The sequence below is a fragment of the Ciona intestinalis genome, unplaced genomic scaffold, assembly GCF_000224145.3.
Source record: "Ciona intestinalis unplaced genomic scaffold, KH HT000446.1, whole genome shotgun sequence".
In the NCBI taxonomy this organism is placed as follows: domain Eukaryota; kingdom Metazoa; phylum Chordata; class Ascidiacea; order Phlebobranchia; family Cionidae; genus Ciona; species Ciona intestinalis.
The window spans coordinates 1685-8976 of NW_004190767.1; the positions used below are offsets into that span (position 1 = coordinate 1685).

The 7292-nt window shown below is 38.5% G+C and overlaps 2 long non-coding RNA genes across 2 annotated transcripts; one reads left to right on the forward strand and one right to left on the reverse strand.

Annotated features, from left to right (window-relative positions):
* Positions 1-3553: 3553 nt before the first annotated feature.
* Positions 3554-4104, reverse strand: LOC113475422. The gene is made up of 2 exons (XR_003397178.1): positions 3892-4104; positions 3554-3793 (listed from the first exon to the last, which is right to left on the reverse strand). It is a non-coding gene; the product is annotated as an uncharacterized LOC113475422 (long non-coding RNA).
* Positions 4105-5581: 1477 nt separating this feature from the next.
* On the forward strand, positions 5582-6551 carry LOC113475423. The gene is made up of 2 exons (XR_003397179.1): positions 5582-5669; positions 5731-6551. It is a non-coding gene; the product is annotated as an uncharacterized LOC113475423 (long non-coding RNA).
* Positions 6552-7292: the final 741 nt, after the last annotated feature.

Consider the following 7292-nt stretch of genomic DNA (forward strand, 5'->3'; position numbering starts at 1 on the left):
AGGAATTGTCGAGTAGTTGAACTTGACAGATGTAGATAGCTCGTTGGCTGAGCTAGGAATTGTTCTGAAGTAGATCGCTGCGTATTTCGTTCGTACACCGCAAAGCGTTTCTTCTTTTATATTGCAAAAAAAATTTCGTGCGCCGCAAGGCGTTCTTCTTGAATAATTTTGCAATACACGTTTGAAATACACGTCGATCGGGGTCACCAATATGCGGCGGAGGCGCGGTCCTTTGTTGTGACTGTGACGTCAGAAAGGTCCTTTAAGCTAGCTGTTGATTGCTGGCGTTTAGCGACTAGCGATGTGAGATCGGCTAGCGTGGCTGCGTGTTCTGAGACTTGCCGCTAAGTCTAATTTTGCTCCTTGATTAAGGTTAACTAACCAAGCAATAACTGGTTTGTTGATTATTTATTACCACGGTTTATTTATTACCACGGTTATTAACACAAGGGCGATACTGATGCAATACAATCACGCTAAGAAACTCGAACGCCTGACCACTTGTATAGACAGTGGTTAGGATCTAAGTTCTCCTTTTGGTTGATGAACTCTGGTTGGTCTTAATTGAGTCTGCAAGAAAATCAAGGTTCGGACGTCGAACCTGTTGTAGTTTTTTGTAGCTGACGTCATCTGCGCTCGCGAGTCTTTTGGGCGTTGCCTGATCATTAAATGTCCAATGAACGCGTAGCTGACCGTATCCTAGCTCGGGGCGCTCGACCGTTCCGGGAACTTCATTACCGTTCGTTGCCGTTAAGATGCAGTTGAAATATTTTCTTTCTTTTTGAGATTGCATTAACTTACTTGTTGTTTTGCTAGATATGCATAAGCTTTCTTAAAAAACTTCTGTTTTAAGCCAAATACTATTTTCACTCAGCGACTGAGCCAAATTAAACTGTCGGTTAAACTTACTATACAAGTAACTCCTATCTGTTCAGTCATGCTTAAACATTTATAAAAAATATAAGATGTTGATATAAAATAACCCGAAAAATAAGGTAATTTTGCTAGATATGCATAAGCTTTCTTAAAAAACTTCTGTTTTAAGCCAAATACTATTTTCACTCAGCGACTGAGCCAAATTAAACTGTCGGTTAAACTTACTTGTATGCCGCACGTGGTTAAAAGTAACTCCTATCTGTTCAGTCATGCTTAAACATTTATAAAAAATATAAGATGTTGATAAAAAAATAACCCGAAAAATAAGGTAATTTAACCGGGAATGGGAAATTAAATGTTATTTAATGCAAAAACTACAGCCAGACAGCAAAATCCATTCATAAAACCGTGACGTAACACAATGTATTATAATGGGCATTATTCGCGTCAATAGGCCTCTTATTTTCTGAGCAGTTTCGGTGTATTCCTAGGCCGTGTATTGAGTAGGCCATGGGGTGACGGGAATTCATAATATCGAACAAGTTGTTGATCAAACGAATAAATTTGACTGTACCAGCCTACTCCTTGAATTGAGCCAGTTTTAATACATTTGTGCAAATTTCAATAGCATCTACAACGCTTTCACTTAAAGTTTGAGCTGCAATGTTATCATCTTTTGCTGGAAGAAATTAATGAGCTTTACGTAGTTTGTTTCCAAGATGAAGGCCTTCACTACTTTGTAATGACTCAAGTTCTTTAATATTCCAGCAAATTTTTTCTTCGTTATGATCTATTAGTACGTAATAGTTTCAGCATATGGCAGGCATCAAATATTGCAGAAATGTTTTTTCCACAAAATTCTTTATACATGCTGAAATGCATCGAAGGACCGTCACAATAACAGCAGCAATTTCCGCACCAGTAGAAGATAAATTCTCAATGCATACTTTAGTTAAATTAGCTCTTTCCTGCTTAGCTCTTTCCTGCCTATTAAGGCTGTCAATAAAAAAATACCCCAATGGAATTTTCCAGTTAAAATTAAGGCAAACTGCCATAAAAACTAAAACATTTTTTGCAGGTGGGGTGTGGAGTCTGTAGTTTCTAGCCCATTTCCCAGATCAATATACCCTTGCACTTTCTTTCCATCCCAGACAATATACACTACCCGCTCCGTTGATCTCACTTTAGGAATTTTTCGACGTGTTTGGCATGTAATCACATGTATGACTTTTGATCGGTTGATGTCTCTTTCATAGAAATGGTCTGAGCCTATGACGGATGAGTCTGATATTTTTAAGTTCTCTCGCCGTATTTTTACTTCCAATTTTTTTCGACGCTGCTTGTATTTTGGGAAACTAAAACCCAAACGTAATATTGGCTAGCTGTCAAAAGTATATTATTCAGTATAACATATGTTTTGTTTTGGCCAACTTTAAAAAGTAAAATGTTTGGTGTATGAATGCCTTTTAAACAAATATACCTTTCTAAACATTTTAGCTAAAAAAACGTAACTTAAACAAATATACCTTTCCAAACATTTTAGCTAAAAAAACTTAACTTAACATTGGTTTAACTGTTAAACTGTGCATTTACACTAGGCTAGAATAGTTCTACACTTAACCAACTCAAAAGAAACCTGTGGAATGTTTGAGGATACTTCTTTTTAACTTCAGACTCTTCGTCATCACTGCCTGAACTATTTGATCTGGGTTGGCTTTTCGAAAACTTTCTCTTATTGCAGCCAAAAGCAATACACTGTTGACCTCTTTGGGGTCTACTAATCTCGGACATAGCCCTAGAAATACTTGATAATACTCAAATATGAAAACAAAAGCTACTGAATGTCAGATTATTAAAAGTTTGGCGCTAGTAAAGAATCCTCCCCCTGCGTTATCTGCTAACCGCTAAACATACAAACAACAATATTTTTAAGTTCTCTCGCCGTATTTTTACTTTCAATTTTTTTCGACGCTGCTTGTATTTTGGGAAACTAAAACCCAAACGTAATAACACAATTGGCTAGCTGTCAAAAGTATATTCAATATAACATATGTTTTGTTTGGGCCAACTTTAAAAAGTAAAATGTTTGGTGTATGAATGCCGGGAAACTAAAACCCAAACGTATACACAATTGGCTAGCTGTCAAAAGTATATTCAATATATATGTTTTGTTTGGGCCAACTTTAAAAAGTAAAATGTTTGGTGTATATGCCTTTTAAACAAATATACTTTTCCAAACATTTTAGCTAAAAAAACTTAACTTAACATTGGTTTTGTTTGGGCCAACTTTAAAAAGTAAAATGTTTGGTGTATTAATGCCTTTTAAACAAATATACTTTTCCAAACATTTTAGCTAAAAAAACTTAACTTAACATTGGTTTAACCTGTTAAACTGTGCATTACACTAGGCTAGAATAGTTCCTACACTAGGCTAGAATAGTTCTACACTAGGCTAGAATAGTTCTACACTTAACTAACTCAAAAGAAACCTGTGGAATGTTCGAGGATACATACTTCTTTTTAACTTCAGACTCTTCGTCATCACTGCCTGAACTATTTGATCTGGGTTGGCTTTTCGAAAACTTTCTCTTATTGCAGCCAAAAGCAACCCATTGTTGACCTCTTTGGGGTCTAATCTCGGACATAGCCCTAGAAATACTTGATAATACTCAAATATGAATTCAAAAGCTATTGAATGTCAGATTATTAAAAGTTTGGCGCTAGTAAAGAATTCTCCCCCTGCGTTATCTGCTAACCGCTAAACATACAAACAACAACCAAAAAAATACCTGTATAGCCAGTTTCTCGTTTAGGAATCCTCCCCCTGCGTTATCTGCTAATCGCTAAACATACAAACAACAACCAAAAAATAACCCGTATAGCCAATAAACTCTAACTCTGCCTCTTTACTACCAACCTCCAACATTTGGATTCTACATTTGTGTCCATATAATATAGAAAATTCTGACAGTGTTAGGCAATTATCTGCTAACCGCTAAACATCCTCTTTACAACCTCCAACATTTGGATTCTACATTTGTGTCCATATAATATAGAAAATTCTGACAGTGTTAGGCAATTATCTGCTAACCGCTAAACATACAAACAACAACCAAAAAAATACCTGTATAGCCAGTTTCTCGTTTAGGAATCCTCCCCCTGCGTTATCTGCTAATCGCTAAACATACAAACAACAACCAAAAAATAACCCGTATAGCCAATAAACTCTAACTCTGCTTCTTTACTACCAACCTCCAACATTTGGATTCTACATTTGTGTCCATATAATATAGAAAATTCTGACAGTGTTAGGCAATTAAAGAAGTATTTAACACAACTTTATTAAACAAACGCAAAGCTTGTTATATATATATACCTGTGATTTAAGTCAGAAAATGAAAGAAAAACTACATACGGATTTTTGTACGTATACCTGAGAGGCTGTGATTTAAGTCAGAAAATGAAAGAAAAACTGCATACGCGCCATAGATTACATTGCCTTCAATAGTAAAACGGAAACGACCTGCGGTCACGTGACCCTTAAAACCCCAGTATATCAGCTCTCTCCTTTAGCGACATTCGAGATGCGCGTTCTATTCTTTTTTATTTCTGTGGCTGCTAGTAGGTCGGGTCAAGCCGGTTCGCTTTTTCAATATGTTTCTCGTTTAATATAAAACTAAACGTGACAAATTCAACGAATTATCAAAACATGTGACCTAATATAAAAGTAAACGTGAAAAATTCAACGAATTATCAAAACATATGACCTAACAGTTTTCATAAACTGCTATAATTTATTTAAAACTCTTATCAGGAAAGAGCTGCTTCCCATGCCTTTTATCTCCTCAGGCGCGGACAACAGTCGTGGAAGAAGTGCAAGCTCTTCAATGCCACCGACGCCTCGGAGGGTATGCAACCGATGCCTCGAAGTAACCTAAGCTAGCGGTTGAAACGACAGATGCAGGACCATTGGCGGAATACCAGTGAATGGATGATCAACCTCGAACAACATCATTGTTTGCTGAAATATAGCAATAGCAAAAATGTGACTGTGCAATTTTAACTAACTTTGCTTTTCAGAGTCAAAAACACATACCTTTTTTTAATGTTTATGTTATATTTTGTAGCGGTTCGGTTTATTGTGGTTGTAAATCTTTGTAGCAACATATGTTCGCTTATGGTGTTGATGTATTTATATGGTTTCTCTCCTGACATTTGTCACGTCGTAAAGTTACATCTGTCCTTTTACTTCAATTCCCCTTTATAAACCTTACCGTACATGTTATGTGATGGAGAAACACGCAGACGCTTCGAGAGACCAGTGACTAACTAGTTAGGGTTACGTGATTGTAAACGTTGGAGTTGCTTTTGGTACTTGTTTACTGTTGAAAAGTTTAGAACGCCTCAATACAAGTTGATGTTCAAATAACCGAGTCATACTCAACAAGACAACGTCAGTACCAGAAGACAGAAGCAAGAAATTTCTCCCAAATACAGCGCACATTCCGAGAGTAGGATACAGCGCGTAGGACAGCCGCGACTCGCAACAAGGTGTTTAACTGGCACACCTCGTCTAGATAATCGAACTGAACTGACTAAGGCACGTCGAGACGCGGGCGCCCCTACAATTTAAATGCCGATACACAAAATACGACATGTCGGCACACTTGTGGTGCACGAGCGGCAAATGCCCACAGCCGCCACACCACAAAGGGGAAAAGGGCCGGAATCTACCCCAAAAAGTCTCGGGGCCAGCAGCTAGGACGAAGTCAATCGCCACAACTTCCAAAACAGTGAGTTCTACATGTTGCCATCCCGACCTACACCGTCTAATTTTATTTGATTTAATTGCAGAATCTCCCCAACAAACAACTAAAAAAAGAAACATTAGTAAAATGTCAACTAGTGATAAAGAATACAGTTCGACACAAAAAAACAGTTTGACAAAAAAAACAGGAAATACTAACAGAAGAAAAGATTCGACAGGACTGTTTAAAAGAAGTTGATGTGGTCGCGGATGAGGCCTTGCCCTTGCCCATCGGTACTGCCAACGGAGGCTCTGTCGGCTGATTAATAACTTAGTAGGGTGGGGCAAGACTGGTTTCGGGGCAAGACGGGTTTCTTATTAAATTTATTATTCAATTTGCAGGTAAACGTATAAATATTTTTTTCTTTATTGACTGGCCTTATGACGTATCTTGTAAACAAAATGCACTGGCATGTGTTTTTAAGTGCGTCCTGAAACAGCACCGTTCACAAAGATGCCGAGGGAAAGAAAGTTGTTTGTCCAAAATTGGTTGGAAGTACACTGGCACACAACCGCAAAGAATGATGTCCGAAAAAAAGAATGCGTTTAAAGGAGAGGTCCAGTCAAAACTGACCGACGTTGACATTGAAAATATCGAAGACAAGCAGCTTTTGGAAGCTGTGGCACTGTTTGAAAGTCTTAATGAGCAGTCGTGCAGTTCTTTTAAAAACCTCTTCGTTCGAGTGCACCAAGCCAAGCGTGTGTTTGCCTCGTAGACGGGAGGCGACTCTTCCGGTGTCGAAGTCACACTTTATGTCAGAAAACAAAGGAGTGAAACGTCGTGTTGAAACCCGCGGCCTTAAATCAGGTTTGGTGGGCGCCACCGCAGCCTCCTGTGATATGTGCACCCAGCCGCCGAAAATGGATCGATACTTTGATCTTTCTTCTTATGCCCAAGAAGACCAGGAAATGCGAGTTGTACTGTCCTCTCTGCAAATGTCCGTCCATAAATTCTTGTGGGATTTAAAAGGTTATTCGAACTGTCCTTAACATCGACAGGTTTTACAACATGGCTGACGAGTATCTCCGAGTGTCGCGATTGCAAAAAACGAGAGATCAGTTGCTCCTAGTATGCTCTCGCAATTGAATCCTGGAAAGCGGCTGTAGTTCCCGTGTATACTTATGCGTAAGTTCGCGTGTGACATGAATGTTGTCACGCTCATGCGTCAACGCGGGCTAGGTTCTTGGGGAAAGGCACTTTCGAAAGTCTGGCTGTAAAAACGATTAAGTACCAGAGCGAAATGCAGCTTTTCAAGAATGCTGATGACAGAGCCTTGACTAGGAAAAAACGATTCAGTACCACAGCGAAATGCTGCTTTTCAAGAATCCTGATGACCAAGAGCCTTGACTAGGTTGAGCCGCCGAGGCAAGGAGTACCTCTGCTGCAGCCCGAATGGTTGCGCATGGTCATGGGTATTTCCATTGAAAGAAAGTATGTTTCCCCACTTAAATATCTCATAGAATCTATTCCTGCTATCCAACACCAAATCTTATCCAAAACCATAGTGATATACTTTTTTACCTATCAACTTTTTACAAAATCTCTTAAAAAGTGGTCAGACAAAACAACCATAAAATGTTGAGTATCCAACAAGATTTGATAAGTTTG